Here is an 18,039-nt window from a genome sequence, read left to right as displayed (position 1 = left end):
CTTATCTCAAAGCTATGGAGTTTGCTGTATACCTAGACAAATAGCAAGTGGCAGCTGCCAGAAAGATTCAACCTATTCTTCGATTTGTCCATGAAGTATGATTTAATTATAAGATGCTGCTTATATCATTTTCATTACAGCGGATCGCTATAGTTTTCTTTGTAAACAAACAGGATTAAGTAGCTTAGTGCTGGCTCTCCTGAATGACAGTAGGACTTCACGCCAGTTTTCATTATTTACACTTGCAATACCCTTTTATAACTTCTCATTTTGCAAATAAAATTCAGGCTTTCAGCTATGATTAACCACAGCTACATCAGCGTAGATTTGGAGAGTCAACATCAAGAAATATAATTTAGAAATTAGAACTGCAAGAAAAAATTACAATGGGATTAGAATAACTAGTTCAGATAATCAAAGTAATACCCTTTTTCAACTCTGGAATTCATTAATCTCAGTGAGCACAAAACTGTATTCCAACTGCAGAGGAGTTAGCGAAATTTTTAATAGTAAATTACACTCATTAGGGATACATTTCCGGTTGTAAACCCTGACGACTTTCTTTTAAGCTCCAATACACCGACGGTAATTTCAGTGAATCGTTTCTGGAGCACCTTTGATCCAGTTTCAGAAACTTATGTCTAAAAATTATTTGAAAAATTGAAAAAATACAGTTGTAAGTTGAATCCATTTCCTTCTTATCTTTTGGGGATATTCCTTTACAAGCTATCATATGGATGACTTCACTATTAAATCATTTTCTTGAAAATGGTTATTTTTCGATGAGTATGGGGAACATAACTTTGACACCATTTTGAAAGTGCCAGTCTGGACCCTACAGTTCCCTCTCATAACATTAGAATTCGCAATCAGTCATCTTAAACATTGCCTATGACATTCAAATAAAACACATACAACCTCTTTGCGTGGCATAAATAACTGGCCGCAGCTTTATTTAATAACTTAAACAATGCTCACAGCTCAATACTTAAATTCATTAACATTCACAATTCCCAATGCGGCAATCCCCCAAGCCCCATTTCTCCACGAGCTATTCGGTAACAAATGTAGCTCCTCCATCTTATCAACCCCCTCCAACTTCAGTTATAAGATGACCTACGGTATCGTCAGCTCATCCCCCCCCTCCCACCCATCTCATGATGGTGCCGCCCATGAGTGCTCCCCATTGATTCCCCACCTCATGGCGGTGTCGCCCATGAGTTCTCCATTTCAGTTCCCCTTTAACATATATTAATTCACTCCCCCAGCCGCATTTCATAATATTTTTTCTCCCCTTTCGGCCCTACTTTCCCATAGTGAAGCTGCGACCGCCTCCTCCCCCCCACACACACAACCCTAATACCCGGAACCATGAAGATTCTCCCCTCCAATCCCTTCTCCAACAATCCCCCCATTATCCTCCAATACAGGTGGGTGGGCAGGAAAATTCTTCCCCACCACCACCACCAAACCAACCGCCCACCTCTCTCCAATTCCCAAAAATGGGTCTCCTGCCCAAACTCCTCACAAACTCTCCTCCAATCAACCTTCCCCCTTTATTGACCAATCATACTTCTTTCTTGTAAAAGAACCCTCACAACCCCGATCCATACCCAATCCCCTTTCCCCTTTTTTTTTAACTCCAATCTTACTCTGTCCTATCTCCACCCCCCCACCCCCTCTTTTCCCACCTAATCCCTAACCTCTTCCAATGACTAACTCATCTAATGCTATTGTACCACCAGTCTAAACTAGTGGGACCCTTTTATCGCCTGATCGCAAATGTACCCCTTTTGACAAAAATAATGGAGTCAATTATTTCTAGTCAACTTTCCAACTCCTTGGAGAAATTTTCTATTTTGTTACCATTTCAACATGGGTTTAGACCAAATTTTAGTATGGAGACTCTCCTATTATCGCTAATTTCAAAGATTGAAAATTTATAGGACACAGTCACCGAGGCGCAAAATATATATATACCGCATATCAACAAGGGATCTAAGAGGAAAAAGAACAAAGAACCGGCGTGGCTCACTGTAGAGGTGAAGGAAGCAATCAGAGACAAGAAAACTTCATTTAAGGAATGGAAAAGGTCAAAAATGGAAGAAAACTGGAACAAGCACAAACAACATCAACGCAGGTGCCATAAGGCAGTAAAAGGGGCCAAAAGAGACTACGAGGAAAAAATAGCCAAGGAGGCGAAGAACTTCAAGCCGTTCTTTCGATATATTAAAGGGAAATGACCCGCAAAGGAAGTGATGGGACCATTGGATGACCATGGAATAAAGGGAGCACTAAAGGAAGACAAAGCAATCGCTGACAAACTGAACACATTTTTTGCATCTGTATTTACCGAAGAAGATGTACATAGCATCAGGCTATATGCTGGAAACGAAGACGGAAAGCTGATAGGATTGATGGTCAGTCTAGAAGAGGTATGTAGGCAGATTGATAGGCTTAAGAGCGATAAATCCCCGGGACCGGATGGCATCCATCCGAGGGTCATCAAGGAACTGAAAGGGACCATAGCTGAACTGCTTCAACTAATAGCCAATCTGTCAATCAAATCGGGAAAGATTCCGGAAGACTGGAAGATAGCGAATGTTACACCAATCTTCAAGAAAGGTTCGAGGGGAGATCCGGGGAACTACAGACCGGTGAGTCTGACCTCTGTACCGGGAAAGATGGTAGAGTCACTGATAAAGGACAGCATCATTGATCACCTTGACGGAAACGGGCTAATGAGGACCAGTCAGCATGGTTTTAGCAAAGGCAGATCGTGTTTGACGAACTTGCTGCACTTCTTTGAGGGAGTAAACAGACAGATAGACAAGGGCGATCCAGTCGACATTGTATATCTGGATTTTCAGAAGGCATTCGACAAGGTTCCGCATGAACGACTACTTCGGAAAATTGCAAGCCATGGAATTGAGGGTGAAATACTCACGTGGATTAAAAACTGGCTGGAGCATAGGAAACAGAGAGTGGGGGGTAAATGGACAATACTCAGACTGGAAGAGCGTCACCAGTGGGGTGCCGCAGGGCTCGGTGCTTGGACCCGTGCTCTTTAACATCTTTATAAATGATCTGGACATAGGTACGACGAGCGAGGTGATTAAATTTGCGGATGATACAAAGTTATTCAGAGTAGTAAAGACGCAGGGGGAATGCGAAGATCTGCAACGTGACATAATCAAGCTCGAGGAATGGGCATCGACATGGCAGATGAGGTTCAACGTGGATAAGTATAAAGTGATGCATGTCAGTAACAAAAATCTCATGCATGAATACAGGATGTCTGGGGCGGTACTTGGAGAGACCTCCCAGGAAAGGGACTTGGGAGTTCTGATCGACAAATCGATGAAGCCGTCCACACAATGTGCGGCGGCAGCAAAAAGGGCAAACAGAATGCTAGGAATGATAAAGAAGGGGATCATGAACAGATCAGAGAAGGTTATCATGCCGCTGTACCGAGCCATGGTATGCCCTCACCTGGAGTACTGCGTCCAGCACTGGTCGCCGTACCTGAAGAAGGACACGGTACTACTTGAAAGGGTCCAGAGATGAGCAACTAAGATGGTTAAGGGGCTGGAGGAGCTGCCGTACAGCGAAAGATTAGAGAAACTGGGCCTCTTCTCTCTTGAACAGAGGAGATTGACAGGGGACATGATCGAAACATTCAAGGTACTGAAGGGGATAGACTTAGTAGATAAGGACAGGTTGTTCACCCTCTCCAAGGTAGGGAGAACAAGAGGGCACTCTCTAAAGTTGAAAGGGGATAGATTCCGTACAAACGTAAGGAAGTTCTTCTTCACCCAGAGAGTGGTGGAAAACTGGAACGCTCTTCCAGAGGCTGTTATAGGGGAAAACACCCTCCAAGGATTCAAGACAAAGTTAGACAAGTTTCTGTTGAACAAGAACATGCGCTGGTAGGGCTAGTCTCAGCTAGGGTTCTGGTCTTTGACCAGAGGGCCGCCGCGTGAGCGGACTGTTGGGCATGATGGACCACTGGTCTGACTCAGCAGTGGCAATTCTTATGTTCTTATAGATACAAAATAAATGTGCAGTATTGTTGCAATTTGATTGTCGGCTGCGTTTGATGTCGTTCATCATGACATCCTGATTCGTATGTTATCAGATATTGCTTTAAACCAAGTTGTACTGAATTGGTTTAGTAAATTCCTCTCATTGCGATCTTATGAGGTATATTTGGAGGGTGAGATTTCCTCCTCTTGGAGATTTAGCTGCGGAGTTCTTGCTTAATGTATATATGACTTCTCTGAACATTTTTTGCCTTTCATCATCAGAGACTATATTTACCTATGCAGACGATATTTTCATTTTATTAGAAGTTGACCCTGATCTTAACAACCTGGTCGCTAGTATAGACTGCTGCATTTCTAAACTTCAACTATGTGCTTTGTCTATTCAAATGAAATTGAATGCTGCCGAAACCAAATTGCTTTGGGTTGAGCCAAGATTAGAAAACCTCCCCTCTTCTGTCATATTGAAAACAGGTATTTCATTGCATATTGATTTTTCATCATCTTGGACTTGATTTTTCTTCATCTTGGACTCATCGCTTACATTTCATGAACCGATAAATTTCTTGATAAAAAAGTGTTTTTTTTAGTCTGCGCATGTTGAGAAAGGTTAGATCATTATTCCATCAAGAACATTTCTCAGTGTTGGTACAATCCACTGTGCTTTCACAGCTAGATTATTGTAATTCAGTTTATCTGGGCATTAAGCAGGGCAGTCTAAAACAACTTCAGTTAATACAGAATACTGCAGCTAAGCTCAGTTTTAGGAAACAAAAGTATGATCATGTTTCCCCTTTGTTGATAAAGCTTCACTGGCTCCCAGTTCGCTTTAGGATCCAGTTTAAGTGTGCATGCATAATCTTCAAGTTTCTCTATGTAATATTTGATCCTTTTGTCCCTTTATGTTGAAATACTTTTAGACTTTGCCATTTGAGAAATACATAAAGATATAAGTTAGCTTCCCTTCCTTTAAGGGAATTAAATCTGCTGGAAAGCTCAGTCGATCTTTTGTTTTCAAGTTTGTAGAGATCTGGAATGAACTTCCTGACTCCATTAGGCTCTTAGGCCAGCTGCAATTATTTTGTAAATCTTTGAAAACTTTGTTCTCGCAATTTTTTAATGGTTTAACTACAGCCTCAACAAAATGATAATATTATAGTTATTTTTCTTATGTTCTTTTACTAAGTACTCCAGTTTTTTAAATTATAGCTCTTCTTTCTCCTATTATTTTTGCTATGTATTCTAGTCTTAATCGTATGTGAACTGAGTCGAGCTCCACTGGGAGATGACCCGGTATATAAACCGAAGATTAGATTAGATTAGGCTAGATTTAAAAGAAATTTTATTTTAACTAGGAGAAATTCTAGGCCTTGAACTTTATTCACAGAACAGTGGCTGGTTTGCATAATACATGGCATGTATAATATATAGCTTTTTCCTTATTTTTGGAGTAATTTAAACATGTGGAAGGCATTTCTATACAGAGGTGCCTAGATTTAGGCACCTAGAAGACTCCTAATTGGAGCATATTCTATAAATAGGTGCCATTTTCCTTATAAGAATGCTAACATAACTGGGAGTAGGTGGCACAGTGGTTAGTGCTACAGCCTTAGCACCCTGAGGTTGTGGGTTCAAATCTCACAGTGTTCCTTGTGACCCAGGACAAGTCACTTAATCCCCAATTGCACCAGGTACAGTAAATAGAATGTGAGCCCTCTGGGTCAGATAGGGAAAAATGCTTGAGTACTTGAGTGTAGACCCACTTAGGTTATAAGTGGTATATAAATACTAAAAATAAATAAATATACATGCATATGTGCTTAAGAGGAAGTACTTACACAAGCCATAAAGCTGATAAGAATGCTCACACCTAAATGCCAGACAAATGTGCATAACTTAGAGGAGCATAATCGAAAGGAACATCTAAGTCCATTTTCGTCCAAGTCGCAAGTCGTCCAAAGTAAAAAAATAGCCATTTTCGAAAAATATGTCAAAAAATGTTTTTGTTTCGAAAATCGTCTAACTATACGTCCTGCTGAGCTGATCGTCCAGGTCTCTAAATCGTCCATCTTTATACCACATTTTCGTCCAACTTTTCATCCATGTCAAAAATGCCTAGAACAAGCCCTGTTGAATGTAGGAGGGGTCTGCAAAGTGATGGACTGTACACCCAGACATGGCACCTAAATAGTGGGGTACCTTACCGGGCACTGCTATGAACTTCACAAAAAGGGTGCCATGTCATCACCTCAGTATAGATCCCTTATAGGTCACGGTAAGCCCTTCCCCAAAGCACCTCCAGAATCCCCTAGACCTACTTATCTACTTATAGCCCTTATGACTGCAGGAGCCACTTATATGCCAGTAGAAAAGGGTTTTGGGGTGTATAGGGGAGTGCACATGTTTCAGTATCAATGCAGTGATTACAGGGGTTTATGGGCATGGGGCTTCCTCTCCATGGGTCCCTAACCCACCCCCAAGACGGCTTAAGACGCCTCTATGCAGGTTGACTAGGCTTTCCTATGCTGGGCTGCCAGGTGATGATGGTCTGGAGGCTGACTTTTAAAGATGTGATTACGATTTTTATGGGGTTGAGGGGGGGATCAGTGATCACTGGGGTAATGTGTGGGGTCTGTATTATGTGTTTGCAGTGCAGGGGCGAAACATCGATCCAGAACGATGGCCATGACACTGAACTTCCGAAAAGGGAATTACAAAGGGATGAGACTCATGATGGGGAAGAAGATCAAGAAGAGGATAAGCATTGTTAAAACGCTAGAGCAGGCATGGTCCCTTTTTAGTGACACAGTCACCGAGGCATAAAAAATATATATATAGCGCATCTACAAGGGATCCAAGAGGAAAAAGAACAAAGAACCGGTGTAGCTCATTGTAGTGGAGAAGGAAGCGATCAAAGACAAGAAGACTTCGTTTAAGGAATGGAAAAGGTCAAAAATGGACGAAAACTGGAAAAAGCACAAACAGCATCAATGCAGGTGCCATAAGACGGTAAAAGGGGCCAAAAGAGACTACGAGGAAAAAATAGCCAAGGAGGCGAAAAACTTCAAGCTGTTCTTTCGATACATCAAGGGGAAATGACCCGAGAAGGAAGCGGTGGGACCGTTGGATGACCATGGAATAAAGGGAGTGCTAAAGGAGGACAAAGCCATTGCCGATAAGCTGAACACATTTTATGCGTCTGTATGTACCGAAGAGGATATACACAACATACTGGAACCCGACAGACTATATGCTGGAAGGGAAGACGGGAAACTGACAGGGTTGACGGTCGGTCTAGAAGAGGTATGCTGGCAGTTTGATAGGCTTAAGAGCGACAAATCCCTGGGACCGGATGGCATCCATCTGAGGGTCATTAAGGAACTGAAAGGGACTATTGCTGAACTGCTTCAAATAATAAAATCTGTCGATCAAATCGGGAAAGATTCTGGAAGACTGGGAGGTGTGGCGCAGAGTGTGGTGCAGTGGTTAAAGCTATAGTCTCAGTCCTCTGGGGTTGTGGGTTCAAACTCACACTGCTCCTTGTGACCCTGGGCAAGTCACTTAATCTCCCCATTGCCCCAGGTCCATTAGCTAGATTGTGAGCCCGCCGGAACAGACAGGGAAAAATGCTTGAGCCTGAATAAATTAATGTAAACCGTTCTGAGCTCTTCTGGGAGAACGGTATAGAAAATTAAATAAATAATTAAATAAAAAAAGATTTGAGGGGAGATCCAGGAAACTACAGATCTCGGTACCGGGAAAGATGGTAGAGGCACTGATAAAGGACCGCATCATTGATCACCTTGACAGACAATCTGATGAGGGCCAGCCAGCATGGCTTCAGCAAAGGACAATCTTGCTTGATGAACTTACTGCACTTCTTCAAGGGAGTAAACAGGCAGATAGACAAGGGTGACCCGGTCAACATTGTATATCTGGATTTTCAAAAGGCATTCGACAAGGTTCCACATGAATGACTACTTCAGAAAATTGCGAGCCATGGAATAGAAGATGAAATACTCACATGGATTAAAAACTGGCTGGCAGATAGGAAACAGAGAGTGGGGGGTAAATGGACAATACTCGGACTGGAAGAATGTCACCAGCAGGGTGCCGCAGGGCTCGGTGCTTGGACCCGTGCTCTTCAACATACTCATAAACAATCTGGAAATTGGTATGACGAGTGAGGCAATTAAATTTGCAGATGATACGAAGTTATTCAGAGTAGTGAAGACGCAGAGGGATTGTGAAGATCTGCAGCGCGACATAACCACGCTAGAGAAATGGGCAGCGACATGGCAAATGAGGTTCAACATGGATAAGTGTATGGTGATGCTTGTCAGTAACAAAAATCTCACACACGAATACAAGATGTCCAGAGCAGTACTTGTAGAGACCCCCCAGGAAAGAGACTTGGAAGTACTAGTCGACAAGTCAATGAAGCCGTCTGTGCAATGTGCGGCAGCGGCGAAAAGGGCAAACAGAATGCTAGGAATTATTAAGAAGGTGATCATGAACAGATCGGAGAAGGTTATCATGCCGCTGTACCGGCCCATGGTATGCCCTCACCTGGAATACTGCATCCAGCACTGGTTACCATACATGAAGAAGGACACAGTACTCCTCGAAAGGGTCCAAAGAAGAGGGACTAAAATGGTTAAGGGGTTGGAGGAGTTGCGGTACAGTGAAAGCTGGGCCTGTTCTCCCTTGAAAAGAGGAGACTGAGAGGAGACATGATCGAAACATTTAAGATAATGAAGGAAATAGACTTAGTAGATAAGGACAGGTTGTTCACTCTCTCCAAGGTAGAGAGAACGAGAGGGCACTCTGAAGTTAAAAGGGAATAGATTCCGTACAAACGTAAGGAAGTTCTTCTTCACCTAGAGAGTGATGGAGAACTGGAATGCTCTTCCGGAGTCTGTTATAAGGGAAAACACCCTCCAGGGATTCAAGACAAAGTTAGACAAGTTTCTGCTGAACAGGAATGTACGCAGGTGAGGCTAGTCTCGGTTAGGGCACTGGTCTTTGACCTGGGGGCTGCTGCGTGAGCGGACTGTTGGACGCGATGGACCACAGGTGTGACCCAGCAGCGTCAATTCTTATGGTCCACTATTTACCTCCCTCCATTGAGAAAAATGACCATTTAACCCTACCCTCTGTTTTCTGTCCCATAACCAATTCCTAATCCACAACTGAACATCGCCTCCTATCCCATGACTCTAATTTTCTCAGGATCCTCTCATGAGGAACTTTGTCAAAAGCTTTCTGAAAATCTAGATACAGTATATTAACCTGCTCACATTTATCTACATGTTTATTCATGCCTTCAAAGAAGTCAAGCAAATTGGTGAGGCAAGACCTCCCCAAGCTGACTCTGTCTCATTATACTATGTTTGTCTATGTATTCCACAATTTTATTTTTTTTTATAATTGTTTCCACTATTTTGACCGGCACTGAAGTCAGACTTTCCGGTCTGTAATTTCCTGGATCTCCCCTAGAACACTTTTTAAAGATTGGTGTAACATTGGCCACCCTCCAGTCTTCAGGTACTACAGATGATTTTAGCGACAGGTCACAGATCACTAACAAGAGATCAGCAATTTTATGTTTGAGTTCATGTTTGCTTTAACATGGCTCAGCAAATAGTGCTGTTATATTTGTAAGCCTTCTAAGGACAGAGAAAAACTTACTCTATCTACATGCAAATTGCCTTGACTAATACTAAAAATGCCTGAGCTAAGTTCAAATGAGGAAAAATAAACATCCTAAATGACTCTTATTCCTAAAGCAAACAGTAAGAGACCGAGGACTGTACTGTATGGAATTTGTTCCGTAGTGCTGTAATCCTGGAGGAACAGGCTGGTGCCACAGGCGACTGACTGAAGTGTACTGTTATTAGTTACTGGATTGTGTTAATCACTGTGGTCATTTTCTGGCTGTCCATTAGAAAACCACACAGACTGAGCTTCAGTCAACGTGTGAAGCTCTGGATGCAATTAAAGACGGTCTCATCCAAAATCAAAGCTTTCATCATATTGGCTTATTGTCTGTTACCACAAACCCTCTTGTAATCTAGACCCATCAGAGAAAGCCAACTGGAGGTTTGTCCTCAAAATTCCTTCTACTCATTTGATAATGGGCTGTGAAATAGTTTCATTTTCTCCCTCTACAACAGACCTGATTTCAGAATTCTTTGTTTCAAGAATCAGAAGTAGAAAGTGGAATGATTATAGTATAAAGTTTATATCCTGGAAGCCTTGTAGGTCAAACGTCCTCAGCCTGTTTGGGCTGCACACAGACATGGTTTTCAGGATATCCACAATAAGAATTCATCAGATATATCTGCCTGCACTTGGTCCAAGAATTTGCATATTTTGGCTACTTTGAAAACCAAATTAGTTTGTGGCCCTTGAGGACAATGGGCTAGATTCACAAAGTATACAAATCGGTTTGCGACCCTTTGCGACCAGATTTCCTTCAGGTCCCATTCACTAACCTCTCCTGCGATCTGCTTCGAATCAGTGCATGCAAATGAGGTGAAATGCATGCAAAGTAGGCAGGGATGCGATACACAACACAAAATTTCACATCCAACTGGGCTGGCCGATCAACTGAAGAAGCGACTGCTGGGGACCAGTTGAAAACATCTTTCCGACTCTGGAAACCCTGCTCGCTGCCCTCTCCTGCCTGCGCGCACTGAATCGCCACATTGCCGCCCTGTTTTTCTCCTGCCCTGACTTCTCCGAATATCTCCTGCCCTTCCCTGCTCTGCGAGCCCGTGGTTTTAACCAGTGGGTTTAAAGCGGGTTAAAACCACGGGCTTGCAGGGCTAAAAACTAATAAGAAAAGTTAAAGTAAAAAAAAAAAAAAAGATTGTGGCTTCTACGGGCATATGCAGAACATCTACAGAAAAGCGATCCGTGCTTGCAGATGGGGGTGTTCCTCCGATCGACCCCATGTGCATATTTTAGTTTCCTGAATTCGTCGGACCTACCCGGATTGGGCCCAATTGGGCAGGTTAGTGAATCTGGCCCAAAGACTGAGAAATCCCTTCTCTAAATACCCAGAAGCTCTGTGGTTTGAGGGGCTCTGAGATGCAATCTGAACAAATTGCTGTTTTGTATCATACCTAAAAATGTCTAAGGTGGACACTGTCTCTAATTGGAATGGTTGAAAAACAATTTCTCCAGTGGGGAGTGGGGGGAGGGAAGGGACTCTTAATGATTATAGCTGCAAAATTAACAGCCTGTGTGAAAAAAGTTATTACTGAAGGGTTAAATTAAGTGTTTGAAGCATGGAGCATGTTTTAATAACAATATAGTTTATTATAAATATCAGGATAGGAAAGGGGCTCTAGGGATCCTGAAAAAAATGGAGTAGTAATTTGTCAGCTCCCTTTACCATCTTGAAAAACAGCACTTAAACTAGCTCACCCTCTTCCCTTCACCTGTACCTTTCTAATTTTCCAGGAGTGAGCAACGGCACGAACTCGCTGCCTGCGTTGTGTCGGCTATCCCTCTGATGTCTTCCTAGGCATGGGGCCTAGGAAAGGTGACACAGACCCGGGCAGCAAGTTCGTAAAGCTGTTCGTGCAGGGAAAATTAGAGGGAAGGGGCGCTCATTCGTGGCAGGGGGGTTAGGAGGAAGCGGGGGTGGGGGGGCCGGCGGAGAAGAGGACGGGTGTCTGCGACCCTTGCAAAGACCACGTCCGGGGAGGACCGCACTCCCCCTTACTATGCCACTGATTATGGGTTAGTAGATACATGGCACCTCTATCACCCCACTGATCTAGAGCAGTGGTCTCAAACTCAAACCCTTTGCAGGACCACATATTGGATTTGTAGGTACTTGGTGGGCCTCAGAAAAAATAGTTAATGTCTTATTAAAGAAATGACAATTTTGCATGAGGTAAAACTCTTTACAGTTTTTAAATCTTTCCTTTTGGCTAAGTCTGAATAATAGTATTGTCATTTATAGCTAAAGAGACATATGATCAAGAAACTTTTATTTTACTTTTGTGATTATAATAAACATACCGAGGGCCTCAAAATAGGACCTGGCAGGCCGCAGCCCTCGGGCCGTGAGTTAGAGACCACTGCTCTAGAATATACTTTTCATTCTATCCCACATAATTCCTACATGCAACTTGATAATTTTTTTTGTTTCAGCAGCATTTCTACCATCATTATCTGCTCCTTCTATTGAACCTATGCATGTATCTGATCATTCAGCCATTACATTCAGTTTACTTTTTCATCTGCCAGAAGCGTCGAACAGAGCATGGAAATTTAATTCAGCCCTGTTAGAGAATTTAGAGTTTCGCTAGCTTGTTATGAAATGGAGAACTGAATATTTTCATTTTAATTGTACAGAGAACACTTCTTTTTTTTGTTAATCTTTATTCATTTTTAAAACTCACAATAAGTGTAACATATAATACAATCATTTATACTTTAACATCACTTAATATATCATCAAATTTTAACTCGCATCAAATATCCCCCCTCCCTTATACCCAACAGTTATTCATAAGCAAAAGAAATCATAAAATATCCCTCCCCCCATCCCACCCTGGACGTGTATGAACAAAAGGGGAAAAATAATATTTATTCTGTGCAATAATTTCAGTCTTTACAGTATCTTGTTAATGGCTCCCAAATAACCTAAAATTTCTTAAAATTTCCCTGCTGCTTGGCAATTATCATTTCCATTTTGAATATGTGACACAAAGAATTCCACCAAAAGCTATAATTCAGCCTATCCCAATTTTTCCAATTATTTGTAATCTGTTATATGGCAACCCCTGTCATAATGAGTAGAAGCTTATTGTTATTAGAGAATATTTGGCTTTTTGCCCTCATTGACATGCCAAACAATACGGTGTTATAAGATAATGCCACCGGATTATCTAACAAACTATTTATTTGACCCCATATTGATTTCCAAAAAGCAAGTATTAATGGACAATAGAATAGCAAATGATCTAATGTCCCAGCTTCAAGATGACAGTGCCAGCATCTATTAGTTTTAGAGCTATCTAACTTCTGTAAATGAACCGGGGTCCAAAATGCTCTGTGTAACAGAAAAATCCAAGTTTGTCTCATAGAACACTTCTTATCACATAGACTGGGATGCTTTTAAAGCCTATCTGCAGGGGGAGATTATATCAACTATACAGCTAGAAATCAGAAGTTACAAAGGGGGATACTTCTTGAGCTGGAGCAGCAAATTAAAGACTTGAAATGTAGGCATTTAAAACATCCTGATAGTGACATGCTTCTTCGACTGCAGAAATAAAAATTTCAGTACTCGGAATTCATTTTTGACAGAACATGCGGGTATTAGATCATTTGTGTGTCCCCCTTCCCCTCCCAAAGACATAGTGCAGCAATTCCAAGAAAACCCTGGCCTAATATATCGGCACCTACCTCAAGGATGCTTAGCAATGCCTAAGTCCACTTAGGTGCCGCTGGACGTGATTCTGTACAGTTGATTGACAACCGGTAAGTCGGGGGTGGGTACCCACTTTTACACCGGAGCAGTAAGTAACAATCCTGATGTAGCGAACCAACATTACACTTCTAGGTCTGAGGTAAGTACCCTTACTGCAAACAAATCGCTAGGAGACAATTTGACTCAAATGGGTGGCTCACAACAGGAGCTTAGCAAACAGAAAGAGTGGAGAGCTATGTATGTTAACGCACACAGCCTAGGGAATAAATTTCAAGAACTAGAAACAGAAATAGTTAATGCAGACATAGACATAGCAGCAATATCCGAAACATGGTTCACAGACTCTCATGGGTGGGATATAACCATACCAGGATACAACCTGATTAGACAAGATAGAGAGGGTAAGTTATGTGGTGGGGTAGCACTTTATATCAAAGAGAACATTAAGACAACCAGGATCACAGATGTCAAGTATACTGGGGAATCCATCTGGGTAAACTTGGCCAGAGGTGGAGAAAAATGCCTGTACCTTGGTGTGGTATACAGACCTCCGAGACAATCAGAGGAAAAGGACGCAGAATTAATTGAAGACATTGAGAATATCACCTTACGGGGGGAGGCTGTTCTATTAGGAGACTTCAACATGCCTGATGTAGACTGGAACACACTATCAGCGACAACTTGTGATAGCAGGAGGATATTAACGTCCAAGAAGGGAGTACAGCTCAAACAAATGGTACTAGAGCCCACTAGGGCCCAGGCCATCCTGGACCTGGTACTTACGAATGGGGAAAGCATCTCGGATGTCTCGGTGGGAGAGACGCTAGCCACCAGTGACCATAACATGGTATGGTTTAACCTTAAGAAAGGCTTCCCTAGATCACAAACAAAAACAAGGGTACTCAATTTCAGGGGCACGGTCTTCGCACGCATGGGAGATTTCGTCTACCAGACGCTGCAGGTTCAATAGGTAACTGATAATGTGGAAGCTATGTGGACAACCTTGAAATTGATCCTTCATGAGGCAACTATCCGCTACATAAAATCGGTAACCAAACAACAAAGAAAAAGGAAACCCCAATGGTTCACAGATGAGGTATCATACCTCGTCAAGGAGAAGAAAAGAGCATTTCTATCATACAAACGCATGGGGGAAAAAGAAGTAAACATTGAATACAGGACAAAGTCTGCAGCGGTCAAAACAGCAGTCAGGGAGGCCAAACTTCGTATGGAAGAAACTCTAGCGAAGAACATCAAGAAAGGGGACAAATCCTTCTTCAGATACATTAGTGACAGGAAAAAGAACACAAACGGGATAGTACGCCATAGAACGCCAGACGGGAATTATGTGGAAACTGACTCCGATAAAGCCAAACTACTGAATGATTACTTCTGTTCAGTCTTTAACTGCGAGGCACCAGGGCAAGGGCCTCGGCTGGATGCAAAGCAAAGCATGGATGACCCATTTCAGAAGTTTGAGTTCACACCAGCTGATGTTTACAAAGAACTGTCAAGACTCAAGGTGAACAAAGCCATGGGACCGGACAATCTGCACCCAAGAGTGCTCAGAGAGCTATGCGATGTTTTGGCGGAACCATTAGCCATGCTCTTCAATCTCTCCCTAAGTACGGGGAGGGTCCCCCTGGACTGGAAAACTGCCAATGTTGTTCCTCTGCACAAAAAGGGTTGCAGAGCGGAGGCTGCGAATTACAGACCAGTAAGTCTCACATCAATAGTGTGTAAACTCATGGAAACTCTACTTAAAGGGAAATTAGACACGATATTGGATGAGGAGAATCTGAGGGATCCCTGTCAACATGGATTCACTAGGGGAAGGTCATGCCAATCCAATCTTATCAGCTTCTTTGACTGGGTGACAGGAGAGCTAGACTCGGGAGAGTCTCTGGACATAGTGTACTTGGATTTCAGTAAAGCGTTTGACAGTGTCCCACACCTTAGACTATTAAACAAGATGAAATCGATGGGGTTAGGTGACAAACTAACGGCATGGGTCAATGATTGGCTGAGTGGAAGACTTCAGAGGGTGGTGGTCAATGGCACCCTATCTAAGACATTGGAGGTGACTAGCGGAGTGCCGCAGGGCTCAGTCCTGGGGCCATCCCTTTTTAACATATTCATAAGAGACTTGATCCGAGGGCTTCAGGGAAAAGTAGCGCTGTTTGCCGACGACGCCAAACTGTGTAATATAGTAGGTGAAAACGATCTCACGGATGGTATGGCGCAGGATCTGATCAAGTTGGAAAACTGGTCCTCAACATGGCAGCTGGGCTTCAATGCAAAGAAGTGTAAGGTGATGCATCTCGGCAGCAGAAATCCATGCAGAACATACACCTTGAATGGAGAAACACTAGCTACGACCTCAGAAGAACGGGACTTGGGAGTAATCATCAGTGCAGACATGAAGGCTGCCAAACAAGTAGAGAAGGCCTCATCCAAGGCAAGGTGGATGATGGGATGTATCAATAGAAGCTTCGTCAGCCGTAAACCTGAGGTCATAATGCCACTGTACAGAACCATGGTGAGACCTCATCTGGAGTATTGTGTGCAATTCTGGAAGCCACATTACCGTAAAGATGTACTTCGAGTTGAGTCGGTCCAGCGAATGGCCAGTAGGATGGTCTCCGGACTCAAGGGTCTCTCATACGAGGAAAGACTGGGCAAGTTGCAGCTCTACTCTCTAGAGGAGCGCAGGGAGAGGGGTGACATGATTGAGACATTTAAGTACGTCACTGGTCGTGTCGAGGTGGAAAACAACATATTCTTTCCTAAGGGACCTTCAGTCACAAGGGGGCACCCGCTCAAACTCAGAGGAGGGAGATTTGGTGGTGACACCAGGAAGTATTTCTTTACAGAAAGGGTGGTGGATCACTGGAACAAACTACCGGTGCAGGTGATCAAGGCCACTAGCGTGCTCGACTTTAAGAATAAATGGGACATCCAGTGGGATCTCTACATGGATCGAGCAGCACTCTGACTTAATGGGGTGGGACAGTAGAGTGGGCAGACTTGATGGGCTATAGCCCTTTTCTGCCATCATCTTTCTATGTTTCTATGTTTCTATGTAACCATGCTGAGCAGCACCTACAATGTAGGCTCACTTAGGCACCATTTATAGAATCTGGCCCTTACTGCCACCTTTTTAAGGGGCCCTACGTACACATGTGCTAGTTGAATAACACTTCCATGTCCATTCCCCGCCCATGACATGCCTCCTCAGAAAAATATTTTTAAAAAATAAATAGCATGCAACTAGCAATTGCAGATTGGCATATTACTGTAAAACACTTTAACAGGTTTTGTGATAAGCCTTTCTCAGATTATTATAAAAAGTGCTCAAAATTTCATGTGCACTTTTGGTCACATACCTATATTGTACATGCAATTTAATTGAATAACAAGTTAATTAGCTCCAATAATTGACTTTTTAACAAGCAATTATTGGTGCTAATAAAAATCAGTTATGAGTTACACATGTAATTTTATATGCAAGTCAAAAAAGGGTGGTGGTGGAAATGGGCCGGTCATGGGCATTACTTTCAATTACATGCATAAAACCAGAATAAGGGCATCAATGCCTAAATTTGGGCGCAGGTACCCACATTTTCCAGGTGCAAATAGTCTCACCTCAATTTAGTCAAAGTTTCTAGGTATAAGAAGGGATCGAGGGGTGACCCCGGGAACTACAGGCCGGTGAGCCTGACTTCAATTATAGGGAAGATGGTGGAAGCTATGATCAAGGACGGCATTTGCGAGCACATCGAGAGGAATGGCCTACTGAGAACAAGCCAGCACGGATTCTGTAAGGGAAGGTCGTGCCTAACGAACCTTCTGTACTTCTTTGAGGGAATAAGCAGTCGGGTGGACAATGGGGAACCCATAGACATCATTTACCTCGATTTTCAAAAGGCTTTCGACAAGGTGCCACATGAAAGGCTGCTTAGGAAGCTGTGGAACCACGGGGTGGGAGGGGATGTGCACAGATGGATCAAGCACTGGTTGTCGGGTAGACTGCAGAGGGTCGGAGTGAAGGGCCAATATTCTGACTGGCGGGGAGTCACAAGCGGTGTGCCACAGGGATCGGTGCTGGGGCCGTTACTCTTCAACATATTTATCAATGACCTGGAAAAGGAGGCAAAGTGCGAGGTTATAAAATTTGCAGACGATACCAAACTGTGTGGCAGAGTTAGGTCCAGGGAGGAGTGTGAGGACCTGCAAAGGGACCTGGACAAGCTGGAAGACTGGGCAAACAAATAGCAAATGCGCTTTAACGTGGAAAAATGCAAGGTCATGCATATAGGGAAAAATAACCCGTTGTTCAACTACAAATTGGGGGGGCATTGTTGGGAGACAGCAGACTTGAGAGAGACTTGGGTGTGCTGGTGGATGCATCACTGAAGCCATCTGCACAGTGCGCAGCAGCCTCGAAAAAAGCCAACAGGATGCTGGGCATCATAAAGAGGGGCATAACAACCAGGACGCGGGAAGTCATCATGCCATTATATCGAGCGGTGCGTCCACATC

The 18,039-nt window shown here is 43.1% G+C and overlaps 1 protein-coding gene across 1 annotated transcript in view; it reads left to right on the top strand.

Annotated features, from left to right (window-relative positions):
* Window positions 1-18,039, top strand: part of PAPPA2 (pappalysin 2) — a 546,937-nt gene that overhangs the window by 390,305 nt on the left and 138,593 nt on the right. The window lies entirely within an intron of this gene.

The sequence above is a fragment of the Geotrypetes seraphini genome, chromosome 12, assembly GCF_902459505.1.
Source record: "Geotrypetes seraphini chromosome 12, aGeoSer1.1, whole genome shotgun sequence".
In the NCBI taxonomy this organism is placed as follows: Eukaryota; Metazoa; Chordata; class Amphibia; order Gymnophiona; family Dermophiidae; genus Geotrypetes; species Geotrypetes seraphini.
Note: the sequence above shows the minus strand (reverse complement) of the source record. Positions and strands in the feature narration are given on the sequence as shown.